This window comes from Lynx rufus, unplaced genomic scaffold (assembly GCF_022079265.1).
Source record: "Lynx rufus isolate CCGP_SWC_20201006 ecotype Redwood Valley unplaced genomic scaffold, mLynRuf1.p SCAF_6, whole genome shotgun sequence".
Taxonomy (NCBI): domain Eukaryota; kingdom Metazoa; phylum Chordata; class Mammalia; order Carnivora; family Felidae; genus Lynx; species Lynx rufus.
This window is the reverse complement of record NW_025814878.1, coordinates 35254180-35268459: the sequence shown is the minus strand read 5'-3', so window position 1 is coordinate 35268459 and position 14280 is coordinate 35254180. Positions and strand designations below refer to the sequence as shown.

General features: G+C 36.2%; 1 protein-coding gene across 1 annotated transcript in view; it reads left to right on the top strand.

The window, feature by feature from the left end:
- The window catches only part of CLVS2 (clavesin 2), a 64426-nt gene that overhangs the window by 38158 nt on the left and 11988 nt on the right, over positions 1 to 14280 (top strand). The window lies entirely within an intron of this gene.

The following is a 14280-nucleotide window of genomic DNA, read 5'->3' as shown; positions in this document are numbered from 1 at the left end:
AAACATCTACCTGGTTTTTATTTTTAACCTGAGAAAGAATGTCTCCACATCAAAGTGGTTGCACTAAAACATAAACATTAAAATGTCAGAATTCCATAACAGACTACACACCCCCACTCAACTAATGTTCCTACAGCACAACTGTAACATACCACTCTTTTCTCAAGAATGCCCACTACAAGCCCTTTGGCAAGACAACCTGGATGGCGGTCCAAATAGACCCCATAACTGTCTTCTTCCCCACGCTGCCACCATTTCCTCACATTCACCCTCAACTCCTGACAAACATTCTTGAAAACTATATTCTAAAAGTGGCCCAGTCTTCCCATCTCTGGTTTTACTGCTCCTTCTCCCTGGGACATTCTTACACTCACTCCATTGCCTCATCCACAAGTACCAGATTCTCATTGATGCCCCATGATCTATTCCATGTACTACCTCTTTGGAGAGTATTTTCATCATCATTCCAAATTTTCTCTTCAGGATGGAATTGTTTCTCTCCTTCAAACCCAATCACATTTTGTGGAAATTATTTTTTCTTGCTTTATGTTACTTACTCTCTTTACCAGTATTATATAAGTTTCTTCAGTTAGGACTTTGCTTCATTCACATTCCCCTTACATTTCCCAAGCTTGAGTAGTGTGCAGTACATATTTGCTAAATTTAATAGATGCTTAGAGGGCTATGTTGTTGTCCTTGTGTTGATGTTTTTAAAGTAGATAATGTTTTTACTATTATACATATTAACAAGCGTGTGTGTTTGTGTATGGTACATGGTCATGTTAGAACATTTGAAAAGTATAAAATACACAAAGCATAAAATAAAAGTCATCTATTATTCAATTACACAGAATTAACCAGGTTAATATTTTGATATATTTTCCTAAATATTTTCTTTTATATTTCTTTTTAAATAAATTTAAATTGATTCTAGTGATTTCCTCACCACAAAATATGTATGAAACATTGGTGTACATAAAATTTTACCCCAATTTATGATGATTTCCTTATAATTGGTTTCTCATACTGGTATTAGGAAACAAAAGAAGTATATTTTGAGGTTTCTTTCAGGAATGTTTTACCAATTTATATCCCCTCAACGGAATCTGATGGCTCCCATCTTGCCAAACCCTTGCAGGATTGAGTTTCATCATTAAAAACAATCTGGTCTAGTTGCACATGCCTGATGTAGGCAGGAGTGTCTTGAAATATCCACTTAAGGACTTCTGCCTAATTCTTTTTATAATTTGCTCTTCTCAATTCCTCTAGCTGAAGTTCTGCAGCTTAACTCCCCTTTGGCAATTTTGAATATGAGAATGTCAGCACTTCTGAATGTGTGTTACTAAAGTAGTTTAAAAGTCAAGTGAGAGACCTAATCCATTATTGATAGTAAGGCCTGTTGCAGCTGACTTAGAGATTGGAGCTACAGGCCTCAAGATACAGGTCATAGAAAATGACTACATATTCTATTTTGATTAGAAATGTCACCATTATTTGTTACTCTTGCTATGCATTCACTTTTAATAGAAGAACCTGACTTAGAAACATGATGATGTAACAATTTTATAAGTTGGTAGTTTTTACTTTGGTTTCTCTCCTGCTATTATACTTGATTGAAACTTGTATTTCATGGATTGTGAAGAGTTGTGACAGTGGCTGGTGTCATGTTCTCCAGGTTGTCTTGACTTTCGCACATACCAGGCACACACCCGCAGCGACAAACTTAAATAAGCCTTGTGTCTCCATGTTAAGGCTCAATAGCTGTGATTTGCTTCAATCTGTTATCAACTTTCTCTGACAGAAAAAGTGGCTGGGCAGAATACCACACTTATTTTGTTCACAAAAGAAAGATCTTCCTGCCCATTCAGTTACATGATGGCTAAACGTATTGCAATTAGTTTTCCTTGTTGGTTTTACTTTAAGAAATAGTTTTGGCTATAAAGAACTCTTTTAAGGAGGAATATTTTATCTAGTATCCCACTAAATTGCCTATATTTTACCCTAGTCAAGACTCAGATCAGGGCACCTGGGTGGCTCAGTTGGTTAAGCATGTGATTCTTGATCTCAGCTCAGTTCTTAATCTCAGGGTCGTGAGTTCAAGCCCTGCATTGGGCTCCACTTGGAGCCTACTGAAAAAAAAGAAAACCCAAAAGACTCAGATGTTCCTCTCCACATGCAAAGTGAGTCACCAGTGTAATTTAAGAATTTTATCTAGGTGTAGGGATTTATCTAAATGAATACACCAGAATTTGTGTCCCGGGGACCCCTGTAGGGCGAGGAGGGTTGTGTTTGAAGCCCCGTTAGCCAGCATTAACTGATTAATGGTGGGCACAGGAAAAAATAACAAAATAATGATTTGTCTAGAACTAGAATATACTTGAGATTTTGAGATAGATTGGTCAGTTCTAGTCCACGAATTTCAGAGGTCCTGACCATATAGTCATAGTGTACTCTAGGAGGCTTTCTCTCCATTATAGTCTCTCTGTTCTATTTAGTAATTCTGTATATGTGGCAGGGATACTTTTGCTGACAGAGACTCATTTATCTTGTGGGTAAGTAGATTTATCATTGGAATCTAGAAGCTAAGAGTGTATGGATTCCTTCAATACATGTGTTCATAACTAGCAGGAAAAGAAAAAAAAGGAATAACATTGTGTTTTGTCTGTGGCATCAGGATAAAACAAGTTATTATATTGTTATTTACAATATATTTAAATGTTATTTATAAGCTATTGTTGTATTTGTTATTTATAAATGGTAATTTACTGGTTGAAGAGGAATTGGAGTTGCTTATAGATTTAAACAAGCCAAATTTACCGTTATTTAAGATTTTTAAAACAAAAGTAAAAATTTAGAAATGATCGTCTATATTAAGACTACATTGTTTTCACTTTGAGCAGATGATAATCATGTGCTATCTTGGATGAAGAAAGTGTAACTCCTGGCTTTTCTCTAGGCTTGCAGTTTTATAAACTGGAGTAGCCCTTGACCACCACTGTGTTCTGAGTGACCCAAGCAGATTCCTCCTAGTCCTCTTGAATGGAAGTTAAAAGACTCTCTCAGTCCAAACAATAGATGCTGATTGTAGCATCATGAAAGCAATGCAATCCAATCCCTCTGCATTCAAAATGTTGGCGTGAGACCTGAGCTTCCTACAGCATATGTCCACTCACAATTAAAAGCCATGATTATTTAACACCTTAGAATCCTATGGCGGGTTTCCTAGTAATTTGCGTTGAGAAGACATAGCCCTTCAGTAAGTCCCTTCATGCTTTCTTTTATGCACCCTATAAAGGAGAATATCCGGCAGCATCATTGTACATGGGCACTACTTCTAATTAACTTAAAAATTAATTTTTTTTAATGTTTATTTATTTTTGACAGAGAGAGAGACAGAGCATGAATGGGGGAAGGTCAGAGAGAGAGGAGACACAGAATCTGAAACAGGCTCCAGGCTCTGAGCTGTCAGCACAGAGCCTGACGTGGGACTCGAACTCACAGACCGTGAGATCATGACCTGAGCAAAGTCAGACGCTCAACCAACTGAGCCACCCAGGCGCCCTTCTAATTAACTTAAAAATTAAGCCAGAGGACACCCTCAGACAAAACTGAAAAAGAGAATATCTAACACATCTCTATAATAGGAATTGGATTTTATAAAAGGAGAATGACAGAGCAAAAGAGAATTACTAGGAGTCACAGTGTCATGAAGTCTTCATTAGCTAAATATTTATGTATATAGGGGGAGATGGCTATTTTTTAATTAAAAATGTCATAAATGATATGCATTTGCCTTTGGGGAGAGCATATTCTGTTGACCACCCTTAAGAGATATACATGTTGACACATCTGTATTCATGATAGACAGTTTAAACAATAGCTGACATTTTGCCAAAGGTCTTAAAACAAACAGATATTATGTATGTAAAGTATGCAAATGCAAATAGGGACATTATTTTTAAATTAAAAAATTTAATCTAAGAAGGTATCTTTGTTTTAATGCATATTTAGATTAGGATTTTACCATTTGGGAGGGCAAAATCGTTTCAAAATATACTCATATCTTAAGAATTTTACTTTATTTATTTATTTTTTTTAAATTTTTTTAATGTTTGTTTATTTTTGAGAGAGACAGACAGAATGCGAGTGGGTTAGGGGCAGAGAGAGAGGGAGACACAGAAGCAGAAGCAGGCTCCAGGCTCTGAGCTGTCAGCACAGAGCCCGATGTGGAGCTCGAACTCACAAACCGTGAGATCATGACCTGAGCCGAAGTCAGACACTCAACCGACTGAGCCACCCAGGTGCCCCATAAAATTTTAAATCTTTTTAAAAACTTATTTATTTAGGGGGGGAGGGGCAGAAAGAGGGGAGAGAGCATCTGAAGCGGGCTCTGCGCTGACAGCCAGAGAGCCTGACATAGGGCTTGAACCCATGAACTGTGAGATCATGACCCCTGCTGAAGTCAGATGCTCAAGTGACTGAGCCCCCTAGGTGCCCCTCATATCTTAAAAAAAATTAATTATAAAAATACCATTAATGAAAAGTTAATGTATACTATTAATTACTTTTTTAAATGATCCATCACAGTTAATCCATGTTTCTTAAAACACTTATTAAAATTAAGACACTATTTGCTGAGAAATCATTAGAATTTAAGCATGTAATTTATGTGCATTTTGTTTCAGAGATTGCTCATCAAATAGAAAGGCTTTCTAAGTGCTTGTTTTGAAATACAATGTGATATATCTTTGAAGGCTGATTGTTTCCTCTATCAAGAATTGACTATTCATTTTTTAACCATTTATTTATTTTTTTCCCTTTTAAGTGTTAAGTAAACTATAGAAAATGTTAATAATTATTGTTTCCCTACATGTCAGAGCAATACCTATCTGGGTGAAATTTTGTTTCTTACACAATACTTTGTATCTAACCCATCTCCTTTATTGTCTGGCTACCTGGGCAACATGAGGTTTTAATGGGCATTTAGAAGTTAAGAGATTGGAGGTGAAGCATCCTTCTGTATTTGTACCCCTCAGTTTAAACTGCTATCTCTCTGTACCAGGTCAAGAGCCTTTGTTTTCAATCTGTTATTTGCATCCATTTACACATGGCTCATTACCAGTTATGAAGCAGGCATAGAAAAAGACATTCCAATTAGCTGGTCATTAAATAGTTTCCTGATTATTTTCTTTCAATTTGGCAAAATATGCTAGTTAGCATATTTTGGTAAAAATCCTTGTTTACCTCATGAAAGCAATGGAATGACTTGCCTAGGTTTGCCTGTCTAGTATTGATGAGACTAAAAATATAAGATTATAGAGGTAGCTCCATTCTCTTTAGTTTCAGACACTGAACAGAATACTAGAGGTGGGGAATGGAAGCAAGGCTTTGGAAGTAGGGCAAATGTGACTTTCTTCAGGAATCTTAACCTTTTACAAGATAGGTAGAGTGTGTATACAAATAGCTTATACAACATTCATTCAAAAAGGTAGATATAAGTATACAAATGCTATTATACCAGCTAGAAAGAATACCCTCAAAAGACATATTTGGGAAAATATGGTGTGGTTAGCACATCAAGACACATCAAAGTTTTCTCCTTCTCCTTCTTTTTTTTGGCAATGTCTTGATTTTCTTTACTAGATTGGCCGAGAAAACTTTTTAATAAAATTTTCTGAATTCTCTATTAACAGAACTCTTAATTGAGCCTTTCCTAAAACCATCCAGAATGTTAGATCTGTATTCTCACAATGGCAACCTTTCACTAGTCACTCTTGTAGTTTCATTCCATTCTCTTCAATGTTCTGGGCTGCCGTTTAGATCTTTCTGCCTGAGGGATGCCTTCCCCAATTTCTCCTCTTCCTAACACTTCTTTGTAAAGCAGACCAATCTTAATAAGTTTAAATATATCTGAAGGAAATATTGATAAGATCTAAGGAACTAGTAGTACCATCTGCTATAATAGCCACCTTCTTCTTTCTATACCTGGGCACACTTTTAGAGAGTATATATATATATATAGAGAGAGAGAGAGAGAGAGAGTATATATACTGTATATTGTATATATACTGTATGTATATTGTATATATACTGTATATTGTATATATACTGTATGTATATTGTATATATATATATTTTTTAAAGACTATATATATATATACATATATATATATATATATATATATATAGTATTCCTATGAGGCATTGTAAAAATTATTCTCATAATTCCAGGCTTTTAGATAGAATTTCATGTCATCTATATAAAGCTTAACTAAAAAAAATTAGAAGCACAGACCAAAATGCTTAAATATTGCTTTTGTCTCTGGTTGGTAAAGTTATGAGTAGCTTTTTAAAAAAATTACACATTATTTGATGTTCAGAATTTCTACAATAATCATGTTCTCTAATTATACTAAAAACATTAACAGAATAGTGCAATATTTTTAATCTCAGTATAATTTTAGAGAGAGAGTTATGGAATTAGAAGAGTAATTTCTATAGTGCACATAATAGTTGAAATTATGTGCTTCAAAAAAGTACCGTAAAGGTAGAAAAGAAAAACAAGCATTGAAAAAAGGCTAACAAGGGTTGATGGGGGAGTGGGGGAGAAGAGAAAATGGGTGATGGACCTTGAGGAGGGAACTTGTTGGGATGAGCACTGGGTGTTGTATGTAAGTGATGAACCATGGGAATCTACCCCCAAAACCAAGAGCACACTGCACACACTGTATGTTAGCCAATTTGATAATAAGTTGTATTTTTTAAAAAAGGCTAATGAACTTGGTTTTGAATGAGTGAGTTACACATACAATTTTTGCCTATGCTCACACTGAGGATACGTCTTAACACACTTGATTGTTTTAGGAACCTTAGACAATCTTGTGAAACAAGACCAAAGTTGTGGATTTAATTCTCATGGAAGAGTTCATTTTGTTCATGTTTATGACTACAAACTGTACTGCGATTACACCAGACATTATTTTGATTTATGTGTTTTCAGATCTAACAATTTACTTGTAATAGTATTATCCTAACATGTAATTTTTTTATTTCATAAGAATCAATTAAAAAATTGAATAATATATTAATGGTTCATTTTCTAATTTTTCTTCTTGAATAGCTAGACATGTAAGGCATACATGTTTTTGCTAGAAATATGTGAATAACTTACTTATGTATATTTGATACATGTACATATATTTACCTCTCTATATAGTGCCCATAGTGCCAATATCTATAATGTGTATATTGTTTATATGCCAATGAGGAGAAGGTAGAGGTTTTGCTTTGATTGATATCATTTTGTAATTGTTTGCAATAGCAATCAACTTTTAAGGAAACTCACATATTGCATGAAGGGAGTACTTCCAAATCTATCTTCTCCCAAAGAAAGATATTTACTTGAGCATATGGTCAACAGAGGCTTGGAGAAATGTTGAATTCCACTGGAGCTTTGGTGGGCCAAGTTTCCATTAACTCAAGCATTCAGGCAAGATAATCTGTGCAACCAGCACAACAAAGTTTACCACTCAAGAGGAAAATGAATGGAAGCAGGTGAATTGCCAAAAGCTTTCAGAAGGTAGAAATTCTGTTAACTTTCTTCCACCTATCTTGACTGCACTCTCACTAATTGCAATGTACTTCTTATTTCATTGTCTCCCGTGAATAACACTGTGGCCAGCAGAGTCAATGATCAGCATGCTGTATATTGTTATTTTGATTATTATTTTGTACTATGCAGTGTTTTAGGGCCAAATAACTACATTATAGAATTAAACCACATTATAAAATTGCCTCCATAGTCATTTCTATATGTGTAGAGTAAAAAAATAGATTGTTAATATGGTAACCCAGTACTTAGGAGGTGTGTTTAATGGCTAACAGCTATGGTTGGCTGTTAGCAGTCCTATTAAATGTTTCATTTTGCAGATAAGGAAATTGTGGCTCAGTTTACTTAAATAGTTTACTTAAATAATATCAGAATCTATTCTTTTCAAGAAACATCCACCTAGCTTTGCTATAGGACATATACACAAACACACAGACCCATGCACACATACACACACGTTTTCAAAATGTTGGGAATGTGAAGATGAATTACACACAGTCTGGAACTGAGTTCGATGCACAAAACAGAAATCTCTCTGGATAGTTCAAAGACAAATGGATTTAAATACAGGGAGTTCACGCTTTAAAACCTCATTGGAAGAACGGGAGGGATGACAATGTCATTAGCAGACTATGTCCGCTTTCTTGGTTTTGAGGTCACAGCCGTGCAGATGTGATCTAGAGGTCAAGAAACCGCTGTCTCCACCCTCTCACTACTCCCATCCCAGGGGTCCCTCACTCTCCAAAGTGCCACCTAGGAAGTGGAAGGTAGTGTTCAGACACTGCCATAAACAGCTGCCCCTCTAGAGCTTGCCTACAGCTGCCGCTGCAGCAACAATGCAATGGTGGCCTCTGTATGTAAATGTAATGACTGGTTCTTTAAATCTTGCTGAAGGGCATCTCATCGACAGAATGACAGAACGTTGTTATTTAGAATCCCAGTTGTAAAGTTCTTTTGTTTTAGCCTTCCATCTCCTGCCCTATGGGGTGGGGCATGAAGTGGGTGGAAATGGATGCCAGGCCAAGCACCAACAGACCATATACAACACACAATCGCGCACTCAGAGCTCACAGTTTAGTAGTGGAGGCAGACAAATAAAGAGAAAATTTAAGGGTCTGGTGGCAAGTACGCTAAGGTACTTAGACACTGTGCTCGTGATGACAGAGAATGGACTTTTCACGGAGAGAGTAGGGCATGGAAAAATGAGAGAAAAGATCAAAAAGAGCTTCCTTGAGATAGTGTTGCATGAGCTAGGCCTTAAAAGATCAGCACAAGAAGACAATTCAAAGAGGGAGGAAGGCCATGTCAGGCATGAGGGAGAGAACAAAGTCAACATGCTATAAAACTGCACTTGAACATAAACAGACATGAAGAGGCTGCAGGGAAGTGACATGGTGCCAAACAGGGGAGTGGACACAGTGGGGTTTGGGTTTTTATTGTGGTCATGAGGGTGAATATGAAAATATGAAGCTACACAGAGCTGAAGATATAAATACTGCAGGGCGTCGGGCATGATTGGAAGTGAGAGAATCAGACTTCTGGTTTCCAGTTCTGTTTGTGAGAAGCTTGGAAGTCGCCACTTTGTCTTAACAAGTAAACAACTGAACAAACTGAGAAATCAACAACTCTTCTTAGATTCACAAGAGAGGTGAGGTATCAGGGAACACCACTATCAACAAGACTGGACGGGCAGACAGGTGAACACAGGGAGTCTTGGCTTACTGGAGCAGAGACTCTTAACAGGAAACAAACCATGGTGAGAATCAGTGTCCAGCCTCATGAAATTTGAATGACAAATTGCTGGAGTCTCGTTGGGAATGAACTTGAGAGTTAAAAATTCCAGGGGGCCCAGTCATAGGGGGCCATCCACGCTTTTGTGAGATTTACTTCTAGGAGCTGGACCAGGTTCTCACAGTAAATATTAGGGAAAAATCCCCTTGTGTTTATGTCAGGGGGAAAGGAGAAGAAAACCTTTGAAATATTCCAGAGCACTCTGTTATTTTTACTGCCTTTTTCTCCAAGTTTTCATTTAAATTCCATTTAGTTAACATTTAGTGTATTATTAGTTTCAGGTGTGGAATTTAGTGATTGAGCACTTACATAAAACACCTGGTGCTCATCACAATTGCCATCCTCTGTTCCTAACAGGGCTTGCCCTCAGGAGAAGCTAGTTAACCAGAGCATAATTTGCAAGGGTATTAATAGAACCTAACTGACCTAGGGGTAGGGAGATACCACACTCCAGCCTTCCGGTGGCAGAAGGGAAATACACAACTCTAGGCTACCTGTCCCACCTAAAGGAAGAAAAAAAAAAAAAAAACAAAAACAAAAACTGAGAAACACTTGGGAGTTCACAGTCCAGAGGCACAGACTCACTAAAAGACTGAAGCCTAGTCATAGGACTGTGGAACATTTCCCTCCCATGACACCTCACCACCACATTACAGAAGGCCAATTTACAGCAGTTCCTTTTATCTGGTACATAATGTCTGGCTATCAAGAAAAAAATTATAAAGTATACTAAAAAAAGTCCAAAAACACAACTTGAAGAGACAGAGCAAACTGCTCTAATAAAGTAGACAACATACAAAAACAGATGGATACTATAAGCAGAGAAATGGAAAGTCTAAAAAAAAAAAATCTAGAGACAAAAAATGTTGTAACAAATGAAGAATGCCTTTGATGGAGTTACTGTTAGACTGGACATGGCTAAAGAAAGGATCTCTGAGTTTGGGAATATATCAATAGAAACCTCCAAAACTGAAAAGCAAAGAGAAAGAACACTGAAAAGAAAAATGGAATAGAGTATCCAAGGACTGGAGGACAGCTACAGAAGGTATAACGTATGTGTAATTGTAATACCACAGGTAGAAGAGAGAGAGGAAGGAAACAAGGGCATCACAGTAAAGAGAAGGAAGGAATCAGGGATTATGTCATCCTTGTTTTGGACTTTGATGCCTGAGAGATGGCATTGAATCAGAATTTTAACCTGGATTAATTTGATTGCAAAGTCAGTGTTCTCCACTTTCACCCTGTCTTAAATGTGATTTGGTACTGATTAAGTCATTCTTTATGTAAAGATACAGTCAAGAATGCCAATGAACTGATGCTTAAGTTTTGTGTATATGTGTGCATATTCATTTTTCAATAGAAGCAGCATGGCCTCCGTGTGATTTTGTTTAAAAATCACTGTCTTAGGGGCGCCTGGGTGGCGCAGTCGGTTAAGCGTCCGACTTCAGCCAGGTCACGATCTCGCGGTCCGTGAGTTCGAGCCCCGCGTCAGGCTCTGGGCTGATGGCTCAGAGCCTGGAGCCTGTTTCCGATTCTGTGTCTCCCTCTCTCTCTGCCCCTCCCCCATTCATGCTCTGTCTCTCTCTGTCCCCCAAGAAATAAATAAACGTTGAAAAAAAAATTTTTTTAAATAAAAATCACTGTCTTAAACACTTGGCATAAAACTTGATAGCTGGTGTTTATTCAGTTTTGTTCTAGAGATTAAATGCTCATTCAAGAGTGTATTTTAAAAACATTCCAAGTAGTTCTGCTTCAGGTAATGCAGTAGGTTAAAATTTCTTGAAGATCTTCCTGCCAGGAAACACAAAGGTGTTAGGTAAATCACAGCAAAAGAATCACACCTACCCCTCACCTGCCTCTGGACCCTGAGGCAAGAACACAAAGTCTACTGAAAAAACAAAGCAAAACAAACAAAAAAACCCAGGGAATAAGTGAAGCCTGTGTGGTTCTGGAGGCAAATGTTGGCTGCAGGAGCCTACAGATTTAGTGTAATGATTGCCTAAGGTGTGGGGTGGGCAGAAGCAGAGACTAGATTTGCACTAGTTGAGGGTAAATGGGGGACTAGATGTGAGATTTTGCATTCCTCCAGGTGTGGCACCCTTAGGGAAGGTTTGTGCTAGGAAAATCACTGCTGGCTAGGAAACCTTTAGGTAAACCTCTCTGCCTTTCCCGAAAGCAGGTGGGAAAATAATAATAATGATAATATTGGTATTAATAATAATGGTAATTATCTTCTGTGATAGTCTGAGGCCATAATTATCTCATGAGGCTGAGGTTTGAATATACACTGTACAATCAGAAACCCCAAGATGGGAAATTAAATTAAAGCCGAACTAGGTTGATGGCACTGAGTAGGAGCTGATACAGATCTCATCTGGGGAAAAGCATCCTCAAGCCAGCTCCTTCAGGATTCCCAATGGCTAATATTAGCCAAATATAAGTTCACCATAAACAAGATACTGTAAGCAAGATCAGTAGAGACAGTAAGCAAATTCACGTGCTCAAGGACTATAAAACAAAATAAGTATGTATTAATTAAATGGTTATGTTACTAAATAATGTTATTAATGATGGAATTAAAATAAGCAAAGACCAAGTAACTAGGGAATTAAAGTTACATGAAAATCTATTTTATACCCAATAAATTGGCAAAATTCAACAGATTGACAGTACCAAGTGTGGTATGGGTAAGAGCTGGAACTTTCCTCATTGCTGGGGGAAGGAGGGGTATAAATTGATATACTTGCTGTTACCAGTTGTGTAAAGCTGAAGTCTCTACACTCTATGACTCAGTGTTAACAGTTCAGATATATACCCCACATATACACTTGAACATGCCCAAGAGACATGTCCAAGAATGAAGTCTGCAGAGCAGCTGTACTGGTAATGGCAAAACAGACAAAATATTTGGAAAACACCATGCATTGACAATACAAAATAAATTGTGAGGTATCATACAATGGTATACTATACAATAGTGACCATGAACTATACCTATGCATGTAGAAAACTCAAATACAGGAAACCTTAAAAACAATGTTATGTGACAACAGAAAAATATATTCACTGACATTTTGATAAAGTTTAAGTAGTTAGAAAACTTAACTCTCTCTCTCTCTCTCTCTATATATATATATACACACACATATATATATACATACATATATAAACACATATATCCCTAAAATATATATATACATGCCAGCAAAAACTATAAGATATAAAAATAAATAAAATATATAAGATATAAACTATAGAACAAGTAAAATATTATATTTATATATTTATAATGTTTATAAAATAAAATATAAGCAAAAGAATTACAATATAAATTTTAAAATGTAGAAGATCAAAGAATAGGAATACAATAAACTTTAAGGTTATTAACCATGTTCTATTTCTTAAGGTGAGTGGAGGGCACATGGGTGTTTATCTTAGCATTTTCTTTATTGTATATACATTATTTTCTTTTTATGTATAAAAATGTCATAACTTAAAAACATACTATGTATTTCTATCTGATTCATTTCTATTATTGTAATAACTTCTTGATAAATGAAAACTATATATTTATAAAAGAAGTAAGACACTGGCATTAAAGGAGACAAATTTTATCTTTAGTTATTCTTATTTATTTATTTATCTAGTACTGTTCTCTTTTTATTTTTTAAGTTTATTTTTATTTATTTTGAGAGATAGAAAGGAAGTAGAGGAGGGGCAGAAAGAGAGAGAGAGAGAGGGAGAGAGAGAGAATCCCAAGCAGGCTCCACACAGTCAGTGCAGAGCCCGATGTGGGGCTCAGACTCACAAACTATGAGATCATGATGTGAGCCGAGATAAAGAGTTGGATGCTTAGCTGACTGAGCCACCTAGGCAGCCAGTACTGTTGTCTTTTTATAATGTGTTAGTCTCAGAGATAGATATCGCTTGGCAAAAAAAAAAATGCTTATTCGCTCTGAAAATCAATATGCAAAACCACGAATTAATTATTAATGTTCCAAAGTGTCCCCCCAAAACTAAAATATTTTAATGGGGTTATGCCATGTGTGTTTTTGACTAGACAATCTTGTTTAAGAAAATATTAAATTAAAAAAATGCATCTGATTATTTCAGTTCCTTTACTTTTCATTTGTTCCCATTCATGCTCTAAATAGAATCCAGAAGAATGCTAATTATCATGATACTCCTTGAGAGAGACTTCTAGTGGTATAGCCCTTTTTTTTTTTTTAAAGAAGACTTTTGTAGTCAGTTCAGTGTGGAATTTTTCAACTAGTAGCAAGAATCAGTCCATTTATGTGGCTTCCTCAAGTGCACTGTGAGATGTTGTAATTCATTCAGCTGAAGGATTCCCTTCATATTATAGAGTGAATGGGATGCACCTATTTAGTTACAGATAGGAAGAAAAGCCCTCTCTACCTCTCTACGTCACTTCAGATTCGAACCTTACACAAGTGAGTTCTTGTTGAAGAGGAGGGTGGCTTTCTGACAGGCCCGTTTTCATCCTGTGGGGTGAGCTCAAAGGGTTTTGACTTAATTTAACCTAGCAAAATACAACCCCAAATTTCTTACACTACAACGCTAAGGTTTTATTTTGCGTAAGTCTGTTTCCCCTTTTTTATGGCTGAGATAAGGGAAGGAGAATGTTTATAATGAAGTTGACAAAATAAGATAAAGTGAGTTTTGAAATATGATGGTGCTCACATTGTTGTTGACTACAGTGAACTTAATAAAATATTTTAAATTAGGTACACTTTAATATAAATATAAATGATTTAAATACAACACTTATCTAACTAGATTCAGTATTTGACAAATAAATAAAAGTGTTTATTTCTTCTTCTTGGCCTATAATGACTGTTAACAGTTTGTAGGCTTAAAAT